The 23,252-nt window shown below is 35.7% G+C and overlaps 1 pseudogene; it reads left to right on the forward strand.

Moving 5' to 3' along the window:
• The first annotated feature begins 20,655 nt into the window (after window positions 1-20,655).
• Window positions 20,656-22,274, forward strand: LOC124981883 (S100P-binding protein-like; annotated as a pseudogene).
• The last annotated feature ends 978 nt before the right edge of the window (window positions 22,275-23,252 follow it).

Below are 23,252 nucleotides of genomic sequence, written 5' to 3' on the forward strand. Positions count from 1 at the left end.
ATATGTTTAGCCATCAGGGCAAAGCAAATCAAAACCACATTGAGATTACATCTTACTCTAGTTAAAACGGTAGTAATCCAGAAGACAGATAACAAATCCTGGACAGTACACAGGGAAAAGAAGTGTTGGTGGGAATGTATGAAAGTTCCTCAAAAAACTAGAAATAGGGGCTGGGGAGATAGCTCAGTTGGCAGAGTGCTTGCCTTGCAAGTACAAGGCCCTGGGTTCGATCCGCAGCACTGCAAAAAAAAAAAAACTAGAAATAGAACTACTATATAATCCAGCTATCCCACTCTTTGGTATATACCTGAAGGAATTAAAATTCACCAAAAAAAAAAAAAACCTGTATACCTGTCAAATTATGGAATCAGTTCAGGTGCCTGTCAATGGTGAATGGATAAAGAAAATGTGCTAGACACACAAAACAAAATATTATTTGACCATGAAGAAGAACAAAATCATGTCATTTTCAGAGAAATGTATGGAACTAGAGATCATCATATTCAGTAAAATAAGCCAAATTCAGAAAGCAAAGTATTACATGTTATCATATGTGGAAGTCCCATAGGTGAAATCTAGAAAAAATATTTTAAAAACAACAAGAAAGCAGAAGGGTGATTATTAAAGATGAGAAAAGAGATTGAGAGGGGAGAGTAGAGAATTGATAGTGGGGTTGAAATAAAGTATGTTTTATACATGAACAAATGTCCCACAAGAAAGCTGATCACTCTATGCCATTAATATTTTACTTCTTTTACGTAAAGCCAAACCAAACAAAAAGCAAATATCACATTCTGTGGAGAGCTTTCCCTAGATACTATCTAACACAATTGCTCGCTCAGATTTCTTACTGTGAGAATCACTAACTATAAGGTTATTGTGTACAGTTGTGCCCTTTTTTGACACTACACCAAAGTATTCAGAGGAGAGAAGGGCAACAGAATTCCACTTGCCAGCCCCTTGTCCTAGCATGAGGCTCTAAACTCCAGAAACAAAACAGGGGAGAGGAGAGGCAAAATTTCTATGACCCCAAATGTCATCACCTTTTTAAACTCTCTAATAATAGGACTATTTATGCCTAGAAGAAAAGCTTGTCCTAATTTACACACTCAGAAGGGAGTTTCTTCTTCTAATTCACAAACTATTATATTGTGAGTTGTAAACTTCACTGGATACAACACCTGATATATAGGTATGCATACAACATTTTGGTGGGTAAATTATGACCTGAGGACAAACTAGAGATACATGATCTTTGAATAAAGTCATCACTAAGGACTAGTACATAGAAAGCTAACAATAAATGCTAGGTATTCAATAAATTATCCATGCAGAGGAAAAACACTAGAGAGAAGTTTGCATTAAATTTAAGATCCAGAAATGAAACACTACTATCAGCATTTTTATCCTACTTAACTTATTTGGTTGAGATTTTAAATTATTCATTGGTTTCTAAGCAACATATCAATTCATATTAGTGATCAGGATGTCTTTGAATTTAGAAAATACCTACTCTAAAACAAAATTGATTTGTTTTAATTCTCCCTACACAATTCACCAGGATAAAATTTCCTTATTAGTTTCTTCTCAGGGAGGACAAATGCTTCATTAATTTTAAATATGTCAATCTAAGAATGCTATACACATCAAATAGAATAATGACTGACATTATAAGAAACAAAATACACCGCACACCAAAATCAAATTACCCATTATTCACTCATATGAATACAAACCTTTATTTGTACTTTGTTAACTTCATAAGGAGATATTATGTCAGATATTTAAACCATATTGGGCTGGGAATATATTGTGATAAAGTGCTTTTTTATTAGTGATAATATTCTTTTGTGTACTAATAATGTGCAGTATCTTTATAAGGATTGTCCATGTAAACATACTTTTATATTTAGAAATCACTTAACACAGATATGTGTTCTTTTGCAATCCCTAATTTGAGACCACAATATTACTATAGAAAAAGAACATTGTTTTAGTTCAATTCTTAGGCCCCCTTTTTACCCAATTATTTACAAAATATCAATTTATGTACAATGAAATTGACACGTTTGTTTGTTAGTTAAATTAATTTAAAGATATGGTCACTTTTTTGAATGCTGAGAGGCATAATGAAAAGGAATCATTATAAATTCCTTCTAATGGCATATTTTCTACAAAATGCCAAATTATCCCTTTCCAAGGCTATTCATTTTCTCAAAATCTGTGCATGGCTTACCTATCTCACACAAACAAAAGTAAAGTTCTTGTCATGATCTGCCTGGTTTTCAAGGCCTAGACCCCTTTCCTCACTTTTATCCACAACCACACAGGACGAGTTAGGGTCCTGCTTCAAAGCCATCCTGCATCCTCCCTCTTTAGCTCCCACTGTCCCCAGGACTCACTCCTTCACTTCACTCCAATACTGTGCATGTGCATCATGGAGGTGCCTGACCACCAAGTACTATCTTCTTATGCTTTTATTTTTTTTATACCACTTGTCACTGTCTGATAGTTGTCCTATTAATTTGTTTCCATGATCCCCTCCACTAGAACATAACCTCTAAGAGCAGACTTTTGTTTATTCAGTACTATATCACTATCATTTATTATAGTGCCTACCACATAATAGAATCTTAACAAAATTCTCGTAAGTGAAATGATATCACTGGGCTGCTCATTGTGTATTTGAAGTATATATGAAGTCACAAAGATATGAATTTCTTAATTGCCAATAGCAAAGCATTTTATTCCATCAAAGGATTTGTGAGTCCAAATTAGTCCTTTAACTATAGATATATATGTAATATAATTTAAGGATTCTTTTCTTTTTTGGAATATTGTTAATACTTTAAGATATGAATTGGAATTTCACATAATATTTTAAAATTTTTGTCCTCGTTCTTAATTTTTTATCAAGTTCAGATAATAGGATGGTTATGTAACACAATTACCAGGGGAATGCCTTCTCCACAGAAAACAAGTCAGCTGTGTTAGATGCTTACAGCTCAGAACTGGAGCACTACAACCTCTATTAAGATTTGCCCTTGCCATTTGCTGTGTGTCATTGAATTGAAATGCTGCAATGTAAAATATAGTTTGTCCACCAGGATGAATTCTGTCTCATCTGTAGATTTATAAATGTTTTCCTACTACTGTCTCTTGTGATTACGTCTATGTTAAGGGTGTTTTAACTTTAACTTTAATTACTTATACATTTCAATATCAAGGATTCTTGAGTATCAAGAGAAATGCATAGGGTTTTAGCAAACAGAAACCATGGGGAATTTTCAATATAAGCAAATTCACTTTACATTTATTTACATCTGTCAGTTGCATCTTTGCTGATAAGGGAGTAAATGAAAGAAATTAATGGTACCGAGATATATATATCTATACTACTTTTCCAAACAAAACTTATGCAAGTCACTATGTTCAAAATACCTGGTTCAATTCAAGTATAAAACCAAAAACACTTATTCCAAAATTATTGCAGATTTTGAGGTTTGAAGGAGGGATTTTTTTTTTTTTTTTTTTTTTTTTTTTTTACTTAATTTCACTTATTTTTTAAGCAAAAATTATCAGGCACATATTAGGTATTATTTTTGTTTGGCATAAGAGTACAAAGATTACTAAAACAGTTGTTGTTCCTTAAAGGACACAAAGCTGAATAAAAATGAGTCCAAGTCACCAAAGATTTTACAGTCCAGTGGGGAAGATAGGCATACAAAGTAATTATCGTCAATATCATAAGTGGTACAGGTATGGCTTACACTATGTATTGTAGGAACTCCAAGAGCCTTGGAGCTTTAAAACAATGATCCAAGGAGAGGGATGCTTGAGATGTCACACAAAATGAGAAGAAAGTCTACAAATAAATGGGTGAAAGAGCAGTGTGGAAGACAATTTCATTGAATGCTGTAACGAGTCTCAGGGTGGGGAAGAATGAGGCTAGAGAGGAAAAGGCAGTAATTGTCATGATCAGTACGTGATTGCATTGGGATGGACATGAAGGATCAATGCCTGAAGCCAGAGAGACCAGTTGGTAGACTTGAGTAATTCGTTTAAGAGAGAGAATGAAAGTCTTACTAGGTTGGAACAGAAAAGAATAAGGAAGAGCAGATAGAGATGAAAATATTTCAGGTCAATCAAGACAATCTTTTGGTTTACTGGAGTGTAAAAATGATGAAAAGATGGAAAAAAGAATAGCTGGCTCACCTTATGAAATAGAGTTGATATGAGAAAAAGTAAACAGAGATACAGTCACAGAATTGTCAATCACTGAAATGGACTTGATAGTCCATTGATATTTCATGCTTGCTCCATTCGGATGAAGTGTTCATTACTAGCTGTTGACACTATGTTTCACACTGTGACTTGCTCTGGTCAATAAAAAGGGAGAAAGTGATATGACCACTTCCAAAAAGAAATTTTATGAATAATTTCAAGGTTCTTCTGTGTTCTATTTGACCTCAAATATGAGATAAAGCTGTCTGAGAAGAGGGTTATTCCTTTAATCTGGGTTGTGAATGGAAGAAAATGTGTGGAGTGTAGCCTTGGAAAAGAACTGCTGCTGGCCCACAAAGCATGGGAGAGAAAAAACTTATTCTTGTCATAAGCCATTGCCTGTTTTGAAAATATTCCTTAGTATACCCTAGCCTCATTAATTCAATATATGCCCTAATATTCACTTGAAAAGAAGTAAGTAATTGCCTAAACAACTTATTGAGGAGCAAATGGGGTGATCTTGATGGGAGCTTAAAGTTCATGAGTGGAACAGAATTGGAAATTATTATGAGACAGTTATGAAGGATAAGGGCTCAAGTAACTAGAAGAAAAAAAGGAAAAGGGTTTACAATGAAAAAAAAAAAAAAGTTTTGCTTCAGATCCGAAAGTAAAAGGTCTTATTTTTCATGGCAGCACTGAATTTTAAAGGACAGCAGTAAAGCAACGAGGTGAGGGTAAAGACTTGTAATAGGTCTTCTTATAAATGACGATATGGCTGTAAGCAAGAATCTGCATCTGGACACAAGCTGAACATAAAGCTCAGGATGGATACTGTTAGTGGTAACACATTTAGCCAATGTCCCTTTAGGAGACTGCACCTAAAATCCAATGAAAATATATAGTTTACAACCTGACTTTCTCCCAAAAAACAAAATGTAGTTTGGACATTTTAAAATTGCTTAATGGAATATGCTGCATTGCAGTAAATGGAATGGAAGACTACTGCTGAAAATGAATGGATGGAAGCCTTTGAATAAAACCTTTCAAAGAGGGTTCCCTCCTCTTTCTGCTGCATTCCTTTGCATAGTGGCAGTAAACAGTCATTCAAGATAGAATATAGGTATGTGTTGATAATACAGATCATGGGTATCACATATACTTTGCTTATAATGTTACCTGAGAATCAAACACTGAAAAACTATAAAAACTGAGTAAAAAATGAGGAAAATATAAAATCCAGGAAAGAAAGAATTATCCAGAAAAGAATGAAGGAAATGAATAGAAAAATAGCTGCAGATATCCCTCCAATGCCAATTTTAGCAGAAGGGATAGAAAGACTTGGAGGACAAGAAGAAACTTAGAATATAATAAATACAAATAAGATAAGAAGAAAGATGATTTATATTTATTTAATAAGAATAATAAAATTAGGAGATAAATTCATATTACATTACCTACCTCTGCGAGCAAATTTATTTACATAACGATAAAAATATAGTTTATTGCTTTTCTTTTTTTTTTTAATTTGAGAATTCATCAGAAGCAAGATGGTGGAGTGCAAGCAAGCAGCACATCCCAGCCTCTCAGTAGTTGAGAATGGAAACGAAAAAACTGCTTGGTCAGGTGGGTGACAATCAGAATGCACCAAGCCTTGTTATTACACAGTCGGAGACTTGGCAAGTCTCAAATGTGGTTATTGGAATGAAAAACAAGAGGAAGTTGAGCAGACTGAGACTGAACATGCACATGGGACAAGGTTTGGGGGAAGGTTGACAAAAAGGGAAAGAGAAGTCAGGTCCTAAGCTGACATGGTAAAAATTTGGGCCTACTTTTTCTTCTGTTAGGTGCAGGGTCTCTGTTCTAGTGCCTAAGTCTTTTTATTCACTTTAAGATGATTTTTGTGCAAGGTGAGCCATAGAGGTTTAACTTTATTTTGTTACATACAGAGTTCTAGTTTTCCCAGTACCATTTATTGAATAGGCTATTTTTTCTCCAATGCATGTTTTTGGTCACTTTATCTAGTATGAGATAACTGTATTTATGTGGGTTTGTTTCTGTGTCTTCTATTTTGTACCATTGGTCTACTTGTCTATTTTGGTGCCCAATACCATGCCATTTTTGTTACTATTGCTCTGTAGTATTGCTTATGTGTCTACTTCATAAGATAGGCATTTAGATGAAATGGTATATGTAGGTAAAATGTTTAGCATAGTATATGGCTCAAAGTAAGTCCTCAGTTACCATGCTAAATGAAATGAGCCAACCCTCCCAAAACCAAAGGATGAATGTTCTCTCTGATAGGTGGATACTAACTCATAATAAGGGAGGCTTATAGAATTGAAGTTCATTGGATTAGACAAAAGAGACTGAAGGGATGGGAGGGGGTATGGAAATAAGAAAAACAGAATGAATCAAACATAACTTTACTATATTCATATATGAATACATGACCACTATAACTCCGTACCATGTACAACCACAAATAGGAGACCATAATTGGAATATTATACTCCATGTATGTATAATACATCAAAATACACTCTACTGTGATGTACATCTAAATAAAAAAAAAAAAAAGTAAAAAAAAAGGGGGGGGTAGAAAGAAAGTGGTAAAATTGATGAATCACCTTGAAAACAGCAGTAAGAAGAAAAAACTGAATTTAGATGAAGCATGAGCTGCCTAATGGTTTGGTGCATCAAAAGTACTCTTTTTTTTTTCCTCTATTCACTAGTAGAAAACTGTGGCATGCAGCCATTTTCTGTAGATCACACCTGGAAAAGATTTAATTTCTACAGCTCCATCTCACCTGGAGAGAGCAGTGAATATTATCATGAAGAATGCCTTTGAGGTAAACCATCTAAATAATTTATGCAGTGAGAAATCTGTGATCTGAAAGTCCACAAAGACCTCCAACAATAGGAATGCAGCAGAACAGAAGGAATACACATCAGCATCAAACTACGCATACTCCCTCTACCATGCATGGAAAATTAAAGAAAATTATGTAGACACACAGAGTCAAAAACCACTGAGGCCACCATGTAGGAACTGAATGGAGAGGGCAGGGTGTGAAACTGATGCAGATACACGTACCCACCACAGTCCTACACAGTCTGTGCTATGCAAGCAGAGGGCTCTCAAGTACCAGGATCCAACGCAGAACTTTCAAAGCCACTTCGGCCATGCAAGAGAAAGGTGAGGTGAGATCCATATTGCTAAACCCATTATGTAGTGTCTTCTCATAAGAATAAAAAGCTGCCCCAAGAGTCAGCGAGGGATTTAGCCACCAGATCACAACACTCCTGGACCATCTTCTCTGAGTCACAAGAGGATGTGTTAATTGGATTCATTTCTGTTTGTTCTTTCTTATTTTTATAATCTTTTCTTTTTGCTTTCTCATTTTCATTACCAGATCTCTCCTCTCTCCTTTTCTTGCTGTTTCCCTGTTTGTTTGTTTTTTATGTGTTAAATAGTTTAATATTTTACTTTTTTTATACCCAATTGTTTTTGGCCTATTCAGTTACTCTCCTTTTTCATTTTTGGATTAGTGGAGTTCTAGAAATATTTTAAATAAGTTCTTAAGGCTTTTTTGTATATAGTTTGCTCTCAAGTGTTTTCAGTTACAGGTGATTATTATCCCCTCTTAAAATGGTGCTGTGTGCTTTCATGCTGAGATATATCCCCAGCCAGGTGCACCTGGTAAAGAGATAGTAGCTCACTAAAACCAACCCCCACATAACATGGGAAAAGATATCCATTCCAGCAGATGTGCAAATCTTGACTTGGAGAAAACAAGGTAATAAGAAACTTCCAAAATTTCATCATTCTCCAATAACCAAATCTATAGACATTGAGGTGGAGGAAATGCCAAAAAAAAAAAAAAAAAAAAAAATTCTAAAGATTGATGGTGAAAATGCTTGATGAATTTAAATAAGAACTAAGAAATAAACTAAGGGAGAAAATGTAGGATGTGACAAAGCATTTAAATAGAGATAGACATTCTGAGAAAGAACTGAAAAGAAATTTTGGAAATAAAAAATTAAATAAATAAAAAATTCAGTCGAGAGTCTCATCAAAACACAGATCAAGTAAAAGAAGTTATAGCAGAGTTCAAAGACAAGGTGGATGAACTAAAATATTCAGATAGCAATAAAGAAAAAATAGAAATATATGCACATAATACACAAGATCTCTGGAACAATATTAAAAGGTTATACTTAAGATTCAGAGATCCTGAGGAATGAGTAGTGATACATGCTATTGGCTAACAAAATCTATTCAGTGAATAACAGCAGAAAAATTCTTTAATCTTGGGAATGTACTATAGGACAGTCAGGTACTATACATATTTAGAACTACAAATAAACATGACCGGAAAAGAACCTCTCCATGACCTATCATAGCAAAAATGCCACAAAAAATTAGAACACAGAAAGAATTTTGGGGTTTTCAAGATGGCGGACTAGAGGGCAGCTGCATTTCATGTTGCTCCAGGACACAGGATTCAAAAGAGGAGATAGTGAGAGACTTGGGACCAACTCAAAGCTGCCGGGTGAGTCTCTCCCGTTGGGGAGGTGTCCCAGATGGGACAGTAGCCCTGGAACACAGGGAACTTTGTGAAGTAGAGTTGCTCCACGAGACACCCCTCCCCCCGCTGGAGCGGTAAACATGAACAACTGGGATCATCGTAGAGGAGGCGGCTCAGCACAGCACTTGGACTTGGAGCAACCACTGGGGCTCCGGGTGGCTGCCTGAGGAGGAGCTGCGTGGCGAGCTGTTTGGACTCAGAGCGACCGCTTCTGAACACCGGGGGGTTGCCCGGAGGAAGAGGAGAAGCGCAGCGGGTCGCTTGGTCTAGGACTGACTGCATCAGAGCTACAGGCAGTTGCCAGAGGAGGAGGCGAGTGGTGAGTTGTTTGGACTCAAAGTGACCACTCCTGAACACCAGTGACCTGCCTGGAGGAGGAGTGCGGTGGGTCGCTTGGTCTCGGAGCGACTGCTCCTGAACACCCGGGGGCCTACCCCGAGGAGGAGGAGGAACAGGGCGGGTCACGTGGACTCAGAGTGACTGCCTAGGGCTACGGGCGGTTGGCGGGAGGAGGAGACGCGAAGTAAGTTGCTTGGACTCCTAGTGACTGCGTTGGAACACCAGGCGGCTGTCGGGAGGAAGAGGTGTGTGGCAGGTCTCTGGGTCTCAGAGCTATTGTACAGGGCTCCAGGTGGCGGCTCAGAGGAGGGGCCGCATAGCCAGGCAATTAGGTGCAGAGCAGGGTCCCAGGACCTAGGCGGCTTTTGCTGGAAGAGCCGCACAGAGACATGCCTAGGGGCGGAGCAAAGGTTCCAGGACTGCAGGCAGATTCTCTGAGGAGAAGCAACCTAAGGGGACTCGCCTGCAGAGGGTGAGGCTCCCAGGCCCAGGAGGTAGGTCCGGGCCCCTGGGAACGTTGCAGAGGAAGACAGCCCAGCCCAGGTGGTAGTTGTAGATTGAGGGGAACCTCTAGGAGGGGAACTGACCAGTGAGACCTCCCCACCGGGTGAGTCTTCCCTGCCGGGTGAGGTTTTCCCACAAGGACAGTAAAACCAGAGAAACAGGCTCAAACAGGCCTTGCCTCAGCCCGCAGCCGAGTTCCCCTTTGGATGGCCACTGGTCAACAAGTGGAGGCACCTCTGCCCACTATCAGGGAATATACCCCACCTGAGGATCACCAACCCTGGAGAGGCAGCCTCCTTGTGGAGCACCGCATTATCAACTTCCTCCAAGACTGCAGGCTACTGAAGGATAAGAGGGGATATACTAGCAATCTTCAGGGACATTATAAGTCAATAGAGGAAATCTGCAATATCTTAATGACCCACTGATTCCTGAACAATATGAGAAATAAAGGGAAGAAAATGCCCCAAACAAATCTAGACATTACATCAATAAAATCCAACGACAGCATGGCAGAAGAAATGACAGAAAGGGAGTTCACAATGTACATAATTAAAATGATCAGGGAAGCAAACGATGAGATGAAAGAGCAAATGCAGGCATTGAATGATAGCACCAATCGACAGTTAAAGGAGCAAATACAGGAAGCAAAAGATCATTTCAATAAAGAGTTAGAGATATTGAAAAAAAAACAAACAGAAATCCTTGAAATGAAGGAAACAATAAACCAAATTAAGAACTCCATAGAAAGCATAACCAATAGGATAGAACACCTGGAAGACAGAACCTCAGATATTGAAGACAAAATATTTAACCTTGAAAACAAAGTTGAACAAACAGAGAAGATGGTAAGAAATCATGAACAGTATCTCCAAGAACTATGGGATATCATGAAAAGGCCAAATTTAAGAATTATTGGGATTGAGGAAGGCTTAGAGAAACAAACCAAAGGAATGAACAATCTATTCAATGAAATAATATCAGAAAATTTCCCAAACCTGAAGAATGAAATGGAAAATCAAGCTCAAGAGGCTTATAGGACTCCAAATACACAAAATTACAACAGACCCACACCAAGGCACATTATAATGAAAATACCTAACATACAAAATAAAGACAGAATTTTAAAGGCTGTGAGAGTAAAGAACCAAATTACATTCAGGGGGAAACCAGTACAGATATCAGCAGATTTTTCAATCCAGACCCTAAAAGCTAGAAGGGCCTGGAACAACATTTTTCAAGCTCTGAAAGAAAATGGATGCCAATCAAGAATCTTATACCCAGCAAAACTTACCATCAAATTTGACGATGAAATAAAATCATTCCATGATAAACAAAAGCTAAAAGAATTTACAAAAAGAAAGCCGGCATTACAGAACATTCTCAGCAAATATTCCATGAGGAAGAGATAAAAAAACAAAGAAGCAAATCAGCAAAGGGAGGAATTATCCTAAAGGAACTGTCAAATAAAGGAGGAACCAACGTGTGTCAAAAAATAAATAAATAAATAAATAAATAAATAAAATTTAAAAAATGAACCAAATGACTGGGAATACAAATCATATCTCAATAATAACCCTGAATGTTAACGACCTGAGTTCATCAATCAAAAGACATAGACTGGCAGAATGGATTAAAAAGAAAGATCTAACAATATGTTGCCTGCATGAGACTCACCTCATAGAAAGAGATACCCATAGACTAAAGGTGAAAGGATGGGAAAAACATACCATGCACATGGACTCAGCAAAAAAGCTGGAGTATCCATCCTCATTTCAGATAATGTGGACTTCAAGCCAAAGTTAGTCAGAAGGGATAAAGAAGGACATTTCATACTGCTTAAGGGAAGCATAAATCAGTAAGATATAACAATTATTAACATCTATGCCCCAAACAGTGGCTCATCCATGTATGTCAAACTAATCCTCCTCAATTTTAGAAACCAAATAGGCCATAACACAATAATACTAGGTGATTTTAACACGCCTATCTCACCACTGGACAGGTCTTCCAAACAAAAATTGAACAAAGAAATCATAGATCTCAATAACACAATCAATAATTTAGACTTAACAGACATTTATAGAATATACCATCCAACCAAGAGCAAATACACTTTCTTCTCAGCAGCTCATGGATCCTTCTCTAAAATAGACCATATATTATACCACAAAGCTAATGTTAGCAAATACAAGAAGATAGAGACACTACCTTGTATTCTATCAGATCATAATGGATTGAAGTTAGAAATAAATGAAAGAGTAAAAAACAGAAACTCCTCCAACACCTGGAGATTAAAAAATATGCTATTATATGATGAATGGATAACAGAAGATATTAGGAAGGAAATTAAAAAATTCTTAGAGGTAAATGAGAACAAAGAAACATCATATCAAAATCTCTGGGACACTATGAAAGCAGTACTTAGAGGAAAATTTATTTTGCGGAGCGCATTTAATAAAAGAAGTAAAACTCAACAAATAAACGACCTAACACTACAACTCAAAGCCCTAGAAAAAGAAGAACAGACCAACATCAAAAGTAGTAGAAGACAGGAAATAGTTAAACTCAGAGCTGAAATCAATGAAATTGAAACAAAAGAAACAATCAAAAAAATTGACAAAATAAATAGTTGGTTCTTCGAAAAAATAAACAAAATTGATAAACCTTTAGCCACACTAACAAAGGGAAGACGAAAGAAAACCCAAATCACTAAAATTCGGAATGAACAAACACGACTGAAATACAAAACATAATTAGAAGCTATTTTGAAAATCTATACTCCAACAAAATAGAAAATTTCGAAGACATCAACAGGTTTCTAGAGACATATGAATTGCCTAAAATGAACGAACAGGACATACACAATTTAAATAGACCAATTTCAAGTAATGAAATAGAAGAAGTCATCAAAAGCCTACCAACAAAGAAAAGTCCAGGACCAGATGGGTTCTCAGCCGAGTTCTACAAAACCTTTAAAGAAGAGCTCATTCCAATACTTCTCAAAGTATTCCATAAAATAGAAGAGGAGGGAACCCTCCCAAACTCATTCTATGAAGCCAATATTACCCTGATACCTAAACCAGACAGAGACACATTGAGGAAAGAAAATTTCAGACCAATATCCTTAATGAACATCGACGCAAAAATTCTCAACAAAATTTTAGCAAATCGCATACAAAAACATATTAAAAAGATAGTGCACCATGATCAAGTGGGTTTCATCCCAGGGATGCAAGGTTGGTTTAACATCAGGAAATCAATAAATGTAATTCACCATATCAATAGACTTAAAGTCAAGAATCACATGATTATTTCAATAGATGCAGAGAAAGCATTTGATAAAATACAGCACCCCTTCATGCTCAAAACACTAGAATAAATAGGGATAGTGGGAACATTCCTTAACATTGTAAAGGTCATCTATGCTAAGCCCATGGCCAATATCATTCTAAATGGTGAAAAACTGAAAGCATTCCCCCTAAAAACTGGAACAAGGCAGGGATGCCCTCTTTCACCACTTCTTTTCAATATCGTCCTTGAAACTCTAGCCAGAGCAATTAGACAGACCAAAGAAATTAAAGGGATACGAATAGGAAAAGAAGAACTCAAACTATCCCTATTTGCTAATGATATGATCATATACTTAGAGGAACCAGGAAATTCCACCAAAAAATTTTTAGATCTCATAAGTGAATTCAGTAAAGTAGTGGGATATAAGATCAATGCACATAAATCTAAGGCAGTTTTATACATAAACGATGAATCTTCAGAAAGAGAAGTTAGGAAAACTACCCCATTCACAATAGCATCGAAAAAAATAAAATACTTGGGAATCAATCTCACGAAAGAGGTGAAAGACCTCTACAATGAGAACTACAGAACACTAAAGAAAGAAATTCAAGAAAACCTCAGAAGATGGAAAGATCTCCCATGTTCTTGGATAGAAAGAATTAATATTGTCAAAATAACCATACTACCAAAAGTGCTATACAGATTCAATCCAATTCCAATTAAAATCCCAAGGATGTACCTTACACAAATAGAGCAAGAAATTATGAAATTCATCTGGAAGAATAAAAAACCCAGAATAGCTAAGCAATCCTTGGCAGAAAGAGTGAAGCAGGACGTATCGCAATACCAGATCTTCAACTCTACTACAAAGCAATAGTAACAAAAACGGCATGGTATTGGTACCAAAATAGAAAGGTGGATCAATGATACAGAATAGAGGACATGGACACAAACCCAAATAAATACAATTTTCTCATAGTAGACAAAGTGGCCAAAAATATGCAATGGAGAAAAGATAGCCTCTTCAACAAATGGTGCTGGTAGAATTGGAAATCCATATGCAACAGAATGAAACTAAACCCATATCTCTCACCATGCACGAAACTAAACTCAAAATGGATTAAGGACCTCGGAATCAGACCAGAGACCGTGCATCTTATAGAAGAAAAAGTAGGTCCAGAGCTTCAACATGTCGGCTTAGGACCAGACTTCCTCAACAGGACTCCCATAGCACAAGAAATAAAAGCAAGAATCAATAACTGGGATAGATTCAAACTAAAAAGCTTTCTCTCAGCAAAGGAAACTATCAGCAATGTGAAGAAAGAGTCTACAGAGTGGGAGAAAATCTTTGCCAATCATACTTCAGATAGAGCACTAATTTCCAGAATATATAAATAACTCAAAAAACTCTACACCAAGAATGCAAATAATCCATTCAACAAATGTGCTAAGGAAATGAATAGACATTTCACAGAAGAAGATCTACAAGCAATCAACAAACATATGGAAAAATGTTCAACATCTCTAGTAATAAGAGAAATGCAAATCAAAACTACCCTAAGATTCCATCTCACCCCAATTAGAATGGCGATTATCAAGAATACAAGCAACAACAGGTGTTGGTGAGGATGTGGGGAGAAAGGTACACTCATACATTGCTGTTGGGGCTGCAAATTAGTGCAGTCACTCTGGAAAGCAGTGTGGAGACTCCTTAGAAAACTTGGAATGGAACCACCATTTGATCCAGCTATCCCACTCCTTTGCCTATACCCAAAGGACTTAAAATCAGCATATTACAGAGATACAGCCACATCAATGTTCATAGCTGCTCAGTTCACAATAGCCAGATTGTGGAACCAACCTAGATGTCCTTCAATTGATGAATGGATAAAGAAACTGTGGTATATATATATACAATGGAATATTACTCAGCCATAAAGAATGATAAAATTATGGCATTTGCAGGCAAATGGTCGAAATTGGAAAATATCATGCTAAGTGAGATAAACCAATCTCAAAAATCCAAAGGATGAATGATATTGCTAATAAGTGGATGAGGACATATAATGGGGGGTGGGAGGGGTTAGTGTTAGGGTTAGAGTTAGGGTTAGGGAGGGGGTCAAGAATGGAGGAAGGAAGGACTGTATAGAGGGAAAAGATGGGTGGGAGGAGTGGGGGGAAGGGAAAAAATAAAAGAATAATCAAACAACATTACCCTATGTAAATTTATGATTACACAAATGGCATGCCTTACGCCATGTACAATGAGAAACAACATGTATCCCATTTGTTTACAATAAAAATTAAAAATAAAATATACATAAAATTACAAAAAAAAAAAAGAAAGAATTTTAAAAGTTGTAATAGAAAAATATCAAGTCACTTATGAAGATAAACCTATCAGAAGAAATTTTAAGTTCAGGAAGGTATGGAATAATGTATTTCAAGACCTGAAACACAATAAACTTCCAAACTACATTACATTATCTGGGAAATTTATCCTTTATAAATGAAGAAGAAATTTTAAAAACTTCAAAGATAAGCATTAACTGAATAAATTCATGTCCACTAAGCCAGTATTACAAAATATACTTAAAGGAACCCTGCACACAGAAGAGGGAGATAAATAGAGAACATGGAAAAGAGTAATTCTCATTAGAAGACTAGGTAAGCAAATTGAAATTAGCTATGATTCAGACATTAAAATAAAACAAACTGATGGTAAATAATAAATCCCATTTTATAATATACCTTCTATAATACACTGAAAGTAAATGGTCTTAATTCTTCAATTAAAAGATGCAGACTGGTAGACAGGATTAAAAAAAATACCCAACTGCATGTTGTCTCCAGGAAATGTACCTCACAAGCAAATACTTTTACACACTGAAAGTGAAATTATGGAAAATGATATTCTATGCAAATGGAATCTGAAAGCAAACAGGAGTATCTACTCTCATAACTGACAAATCAGATATCAAGCCACAATTAAAGGAGACAAATAAGGTCATTAAATGTTGATAAAGAGAAACTCAACAAGAAAATATTGTGATTGTAAATGTTTATGCTCCAAATGTCAATGTACCCAATTTCACAAAACAGACATTATTTTATATAAAGGGACAGATAGATCACAACTCAATGATGGTGGGATCTTCAATACATCATTCTCACCAAAAGGTAAGTCATCCAGATATAAAATCAACAACAAAACAACATATTTAAACTATAATGAATATCAGTTGGATCTAACTGACATCTACAGAATACTGCATCAAAAGTCAGCTCTTTGTCAGTCACTTGAAACTTTCTCAAAAACTTGTCATCTATTAGGCAATAAAGTAAGTCTTGGCAAATACAAAAAAAAAGTTCAAAAAATGTCTTGTATATTTTCAGAAAATAATACAATGGAATTGGAAATCCACAGCAAGAAAAACTACCAAAATGATGTTAAGATTGAGCAACACAATTTTGAATGAGTCAGTGAGTGAAGAAGTCAGGAGGAAATATAAAAAGTGTTTAAAGTCAAACAAATATTGAAACTCAATGTATCAGAATCTGTGGAAATGCTGTAAAGAAATTCTAAGAGGAAAGTTTGTTTGTTTGTTTGTTTGTTCATTTGAGATGGGATCTCACTAAGTTGCTGAGCTTGGTCTCAAACTTAGAATCCTCCTGCTTCGGTCTCATGAGTAACTGGATTATAGGTGTGTGCCATCATACCTGACTCTGAGGGAAGTTTAAAGCTTCAAGTGCCTACATAAAAAACAGAGTTTGCTAAAGCATACAACCTAATTTTGCCTCAAAACTTCTTAAATAAGAAAAACCAATCCCAAACCAAGTAGGAGGAAAAAAATGTCAAGATCAGAGTTAAAATTTATGAAATAGAGAATAAAGAAACAATGCGCAGGATCAATGAAACAAAGAGTTGGTTTCCTGAAAACATAAATAAGATTGATAAACACGTACCCCAACTAACGAAAGAGAGAGAAAACTCAAATAAATAAAATTATTGATGAAACTCAGGTAATAGAAAGATACCATTGGAATCGGAAGGGTCATTAGGGACTAGTTTGAAAATTCATATAAAAAGTTTGAAAAATCTGAAAGAAATGGGATATTTCTAGATCCATAAAACCTACCAAAACTGAGCCAAAAGGAAATAGAAACCTAAACATATAAATAATAAGCAATAACATTAAAGCAGAAATGAAACCCCCCCTCAAAAATAAAAGCCCAGACCCACAAAAAATTCACAGTTGAATTTAACAGATCTTTAAAGAACAAATGCCAATGTGCCTCAAATTAGTCCATAAAAGAGAAAAGGTATAAATGCTTCCATACTCATTCTGTGATACCAAAAATCAGATAAGCACACATCAAGGAAAGAAAATTGAAGACAAATATCCTTGATAAACATAGATACCCAAATACTCAATAAAATACTTGCAAATTAAATTCAATGACACATCAAAAAGATCAGACAACCTAATCAAGTTGATTTTATTCCATGGATGTAAGAATGGTTCAACAAATGCAAATCAATAAATATAATACACTATATATATAGACATAAATTACATGATCATTTCAATGGATTCAGAAAAAGTCTTTGACGAAATTCAACAACACTTTGTAATGAAAACCCTGAAAAATTATGGATAGAAGGAATTGCCTCAACATTACAAATGATATATGTGACAAATACAAAGTCAACATTATCATACTGAGGAAAAACAGAAAGCATTTCCTCCAGGTTAGGTACAAGACATGAATGTACATGTTTACTCTCTCACACATTATCGTATTTGACCTCTTAACCAGAGCAATTAGGCAAGAGACTGAAATAAAAAGGTTATATATAGAGAAGGAAAAAGTTAAATTGTTCCTGTTTGCAGATGATATAATCCTATATTAGAAGATTATTCAGGTTCAACCAAAAGATTTCATAAGCTAATAAATAAATCCAACAAAGTAGCAGGATACAAAATTAACACATAAAAGCCAATAGCTTTTCTATACACTAGTGATTAACTTGAGAAATAAATTAGGAAAGAAATTAGGAAAACAATTCCATTCAAAATAACTTCAAAATAAATAAATACATAAAATCATTAGGAGTAAATTTACCTAAGAACGTAAAAGACTTCTACAAGGGAAGTTACAGATTGCTGAAAAAAAGAGTTGAAGACACTTGAAGATGGAAAGATTTTCCATGTTCATGCATAGGCAAAACTTATAATGTTAAAATGTCATATTACCAGAAGTGATCTACAGATTCAAAACAATCAAAATACCAGTTATATTTTTCAAGAACTAGAAAAAAAATATCCCAAAGCTCATATGGAATAATAAAACCATAAATTCTACAACTGCTAGAAACAAACACAGGGGAAATACTTTGACACACAGGCACAGGGAGTGACTTCCTGAATAAGACTCCTATAGCTCAGGACATGATATCAAAAATCAGTTAATGGGATGACATCAAATTAAAAAGATGAAAAAATAAATAAATAAAACTGACAGAGTGAAAAGCCATCCTAAAGAACAGGAGAAATTTTTGCCCTGTGTTCTTCCAACAGAGGATTAATATCAAAAATACATAAAGAATTCAAAAACCTCAACATTCAAAAAGCATATAGCCCAATCAATAAATGGGCAAATGAAAAGAACAGACACTTCTCAAAGGAAGAAGTGCAAATTATCATAAATTACATGAAAAAATGTTCAACATCTTTTGCAATCAGAGAAATGCAAATCAAAACTACACTGAGATTCGTTCACTCCAATCAGGCAATCAAGAAAACAATAAATGCTGTTGAGGATGTGGATAAAAAGGAACTCTTATACTACTGGCTGAAATGCCAATTTGTACATCCACTGTGGAAATCAAAATTTCCTCAAAAAACTAAAAATAAAATACCATATGATTCAGTTATAGCACTCCTTGGTATTTACCCAAATAAAGTCAGCATACTTTTGAGATATGTGAATACTAATGTTTATTGCCATATGATACACGATAGCCCAAATGTGGAATAGCCAAGGTGTCTGTTGACAGATGAATGGATAAAGAAATGTGATATATATTTACAATGGAGTTTTAATCAGCCATAAAGAAAAGTGAAATTATGTCATTTCAGGAAAATGGATGGAACTGGAGAGTCTCATGTTGAGTGAAATAAGACAGACTCAGAAAGAAAAGTATCACCTATTTTCTCTTATGTGGAAGCTAGAGGAAGGAAAAATTTTTAAAGTGTTGTCATCAAGGTAAAAGGGAGACTAGTGTAGAGGAAGAGGATCAGAAGAAGACCATACGAGGCAGAGAGGAATCAGGGGAAATTGAAATTTATCAAAGCATGTGTAAATAGACTCAATGAGAGCAACATTCTGTATAATTAATATGCACCAAAGAAAAGGAAACCCATTTATTATAGAAATTTATTCTAAAAATAAATTGATTTGAAATTTAAAATACATGAAAGTGTACAAATATAACAAACATGCATTATGACACCACAAATACTGTCATATTTTGCTACAAGTGGTCTATTTTATAAAGAAATTAAATATTGTAGAATAAGTTGAAATAACCTTGATCTCCATATTGCTTTTCCCAATGTCTACAAACTACCAGCATCATAGTTTCAGTATCTCTTGGAGATAAATATTACATATACATATATTTGTAAAACAATATATATATATTGTATATAAACATGTTCAAAAATGACAAGGATAAAATTTAACTTTTCCCTAAATATTTCTGAATGCCCATTTTATTTGATTGCTATTTAGACTTTTCTGTTCTAATCTAAATTTGTTCCTGCTTTTGCTGGTTTTGCTCTTAAAGTAAATAAATATTTAAGTTTGATATTTATTTTATTAATTCATTTGCACATTATTGCTCCATACATTTCACTGAAAACAATCTTTTACAAAATTTTTTATTTATAGTCTATGGAGGTAAACTCTCTTAGTTTTGTGTATCTTCTTCATTCTACTGTCATTCCTGAATGATGATTTAATTGGGAATAGAATTTTAAGTTGAGAGTCATTTTGTTACAACTCTTTGTTTTCAATCATTTATTTCTGTAAGAACTCTCCTGTCAAGTTAATTTTTCTTTCTTTATAAGTAACTTTAATATTTTCTTATTTCTTTTAAGAGTTTTTCATTATCATTAACACTCTAGAAATAATTAGTTTTCCTCTCACAGTGTACCTCTTCTATTTGTCCTATTCAGCTCTCAGTAAACATTTTCAATCTGAAGGGGTATATGTATCTTTGTTTCTGGAAATAAGAAATAATTTCCTCAACTATTTCTTCTCCCCATTCTACAAATTAAGTTTTAAAAATGCCTACTAAAAACATACTAGCTTTTATCAGTTCCTTTTCTATTTCTTCTCTTTCATATTTTGCTTTATCTTTGTTGTTTGAGAAATTTACTTTCTTCATCTTTAATATAATGATTTTCTTTAACTGTGGATAGTATACCAAATGTCTCATGTTAATCCTCCTCTCTGCTCCACACCAGTACATTTTTGTATTATACACATATGTAATTTGTTCTTTCACATATCACCTATTCTTATTTGGTAACTTCCTGTTGTTATTGCAGAGAAATTTATCTCTTCAAGAACTATATGCAGGGGAAGCAGCAATAAAATGGCACAGGGGCAGAGTAAGGCGCCATCTTTTGGAGATATGACGTGCTCACTAGAACCCTCAGAACAGTCTTCTGGTACCTCTTTCATGCCTAAAGACACTGCCCCATTTTCTTGGAATTCCTTGGATGAGGATGAATTGGATGACTCCTTGCTGGAGCTGTCTGATGGAGAAGAAGATGATGATAATTTCAATTACATGGAGGAAGAATTTGAGGAGTGTCAGGGACCAAGAAGTTCTCATTCTGAGAACATTCTGACCTTTACAATAAGCAGCAGCGCCCCTCCCCCCCGCTGATAATTCTGACAGTATGGCGCCTATGGCGCCCACGGCTTCTCTTCCGGGACTACACTTTCCCGCCGGCGCGAACTTCACCTTCCCGCCAGCGCGAATTTGCACCCTATCAGGAACCCAGCAGAAGAATACAACCAACCAGGCTGCACCTCGTCATACCCCTCATTCCCTCAGCATAAATACCCGTGAGAACAATAAAAATTTGCAGCTTGATCAGAATTCCTGTCTTGCTGTCTCTCCCTGCGTCTCTTGTCCCTTCATTCCTTCTCTCTTAGGTTTGCCGTCCTCGTTGATGTCCTGCGGGTCGGGACAGATGAGATTTGAAGGATGACAACCCACCAGATGAGTGCTTTTCTTTGAAAGAAAGGTTGTGTAAAGATTATGGTGGGCATGTTGAGAATGGAGGGAAAGTGTGTCAAGGTCTAATTGAAACTCCCCAAGAAAAAAATTTATTATACAACTTAAGACCAGTAGCTGAGACTGCTAGCCTCTTCAAACTACCTCAACTAAGTACATCAGTTGGTCATGGACCAATTCCTACTAAACCATTAAACAGATGATTTGCACTAGAAAAGAATCTTATAAAAGTAACTGTTGTTGTGCCATTTAATTCATCAGTTTGTGATCCTGTGCTTTGATTCATCCAAAGATACTGAAAAACCCTCTTCCCTTGAGGAAGGGATGAGAGAAGATGGTCTCAGCCCTAATGAGAGTGAACTTTGCATTGAATCTGAAGAGCTCAACCCCAATAACTCTGCCTGGGATGGGTCCCTGTTCTCTTCTCCTTTGAACAATAACTTCGAACAAACTGTCTCTGATAAAAATACACCTAACAGTAAGAAATCTACACCAGTGTTATCTCATATCTCAGACCATTCAGAGACTCCAAAGATGGGGTCATCCTGGAAAAATGGTAGATCACAAATCAAGTTGTGAAATGAGGATTCCTGTTTTTTTTTCAGTTCATCAAACTAACAAGTTCTTCACAAGGATTCTGGGGAAATGAAAGTCCATAAGAGAAGACTGGGCAAAGTCATTCCTGTTCTAAAACGAAAACCAGGACTAATGTTTTGACATTTTCACAATCAGATCTAGAACAGCAGAAGCAAATTTATCTCAGGAGTGTCTTTGATCATATAGAAGATGAAGGGAACTCTAACCTAGGTACCTCTGGCGAGCTGTATGCCTTGATGAATCAGCAGCATCCTTCAGATCTCACCATGCTAAATTATGCCCGGGTCTGACAGAAACCTCTGCAAAGATACAGTCTAAATCTGTGGGTTGACAGGAACAAACTAAGCCACCATCAGTTCCAGCGTCTCCCTGACTTGTACAGTCCTTTTTTCTCATCCTATCAGCAATGAAAGTCACTATTCAGGGTCCTGTCCAGAGCAGCACCTCATTTTATTGTACTGTTTTGTGCTTCGTATATTTCAAATTTATTTTTCACAAGAATTTTACTTAAAGAACTTATCACCTTTTGGAAATACATATTACTGCCTTTAATTTTTTTTTTTGGTATGAAGACACTCCTGATTTTGTGTGCCTGTCTGTGTATTGTGTCTAAGCAGTGTTAAGGTGATATATTTTTAAATTTTTTTTATTTAAGTAGAAGGTGGCTGCCTCCTGAAAGCCAACATGAAGCTAAAACACTCAGGCTCAAGAAGACCCCCAGCTGTACATAGAAGTCTATCTTTTAATCTACTGTAAGGAACAGATTCTTTACCAGGTTGTGTGCCCGTGTTATTTATTGTTGATGACTTGCGAATGGATATATGATACTTTTTACAATCCGTCTTTTTAAATTTGAATCTCTGAATACCTGTCAGTATTTTAAAGTTGGCAATCCAGGACATTTTAAGTAGGACAAATAGGAGAAAAATCCTGATGAAAGGATGAATTGAAAATGTAAATCCTTTCTTTTCTGTACCTATGAGCTACTCTTCTTCCCACGTTGGGGGCATTGGGGATAGAACCCAGGGCTTTACATGTGCTAGGCAAGCACTGTACCACTGAGCTACAGCCCCAGTCCAATTTTTATTATTGTTTTTTGACTTTTTATTCTGTTAAACTTATTTTGCACATACTGTTTACAAATCTTATACATCTTAACTCTGACAGAATGCTGATTAACCTCTGTTGAATACCTTGTTGTCTTGTGATTGTCTTCTGTCCTTCTTCAAGGATTTCCCTTTTTTTTTTTTCCACCCAAGTGACCACTCTACTCTCTAGGATTCTTCAAGCAGTGTTCGTATGTCCTGTTTGACATGGATATGCCTCTTTTGAATGGCCTCCTTGCTCTCTTTATTGAAGAGCTGCCCAATGCCATTGAGGTGTCAGTT

This window comes from Sciurus carolinensis, chromosome 4 (genome assembly GCF_902686445.1).
Source record: "Sciurus carolinensis chromosome 4, mSciCar1.2, whole genome shotgun sequence".
Lineage (NCBI taxonomy): Eukaryota > Metazoa > Chordata > Mammalia > Rodentia > Sciuridae > Sciurus > Sciurus carolinensis.